Here is a 1444-nt window from a genome sequence, read left to right as displayed (position 1 = left end):
ACCTCCCAGGAGAAGGTTCGAGTCTGCAGATGCCCTTGTGTACAGAATCAGACTGGCTTTTTGGGGGTTAAGCTGAAGGGGGAGAGAGGTGGCCTTGAATGGGCTTGAGAGATGGCATGGTTAGGAATACAAGGCTGGGCTGGGCTTGGCTTGGGCTGGGGGGGACGCTGTGTTGGTCTGGCTCTGGTCTAGGGGGAGGCAGCTGGCTTTAGTGAGAGGAATATTAAACAGAGGAACATTCGCCGTAGCAGCTTAGAATTGTGAACTACCACTACGCCTAGATCTAGATAGTACCTGCTTCTAGTAACTTAATTAAGGGTGTGATAGATTTTTTTCCACAGGATGGCTTGGGTGGATTTCCTTGATGCTGGTTTGGGTGGGAATTTATGATGGTCTGGGGTGAAGGGTGAGCTGGTGGAGTCTGGCAGCTCTGAGGGCTAGGGTGAGGGGTATTTGAGGGCTGGGTTGAGGGCTAGGGTGAGGGGTAACTGGGGGACTATGGATGAGGGGTATATGAGGGCTTGGGTGAGGGGTATTTGGGGACTAAGGATGAGGGGTATATGAGGGCTGGGGTGAGGGGTATTTGGGAGGCTAAGGATGAGGGGTATATGAGGGCTGGGGTGAGGGGTATTCGAGTACTGGTTTGAGGGGTAACTGAGTGGTTACTGAGGGGTAATCGAGGTGTGGGGAAGAAGTAATCGTAGGCTGGGTAGTTGTGTTACTGTCATTGCCTTGGGATTTTCAGAAGCGTTGACTTGGCGTATCATTCATCCATTTATTTTTTATTTTTGTTTGAAGGGGGGAACAAGCGTGACTGTGAAAATACTATGAAAGAAAAAAAGATGATGAAAAATAATGAAAGCCACACGAGAGAGCTTTGTGGTGGTGATAAAAAATGATGATAGCCACACGAGAGAGCTTTGTGGTGGTGGTGAAAAAATGATGATAGCCACACGAGAGAGCTTTGTGGTGGTGATAAAAATAATAAAAGCCACACGAGAGAGCTTTGTGGTGGTGGTGAGAAAATGATGAAAGCCACACGAGAGAGCTTTGTGGTGGTGGTGAAAAAATGATGATAGCCACACGAGAGAGCTTTGTGGTGGTGGTGAAAATGATGAAAGCCACACGAGAGAGCTTTGTGGTGGCGCTGAGAACTTGTAAAAACCAAACGAGAGAGCTTGGTGGTATTGTTATGTTTTTCCGAATACTTACATATATATATAAATATAAATAAATAAACATATATTTCTTTAGTCAGGTCAGGAGGTTAGGGTATAACTATTAACAATTCATTTTATTTTTTTATAAGCTCAACCTTTCTGCTCCATATTGAGTCAACTCCATTCCATTTTATACTATGATTATGTTAGTCTGGCAATTAAGGATAATGACCCTGGAAGGAACTGTGCTCTAAAGTATCGTTAATGACCTAGTATGAGGTATT

Source organism: Coenobita brevimanus, chromosome 8 (assembly GCF_032717465.1).
Source record: "Coenobita brevimanus isolate Jiangsu-jjx chromosome 8, ASM3271746v2, whole genome shotgun sequence".
Taxonomy (NCBI): Eukaryota; Metazoa; Arthropoda; class Malacostraca; order Decapoda; family Coenobitidae; genus Coenobita; species Coenobita brevimanus.
This window is presented reverse-complemented; position numbering follows the sequence as displayed.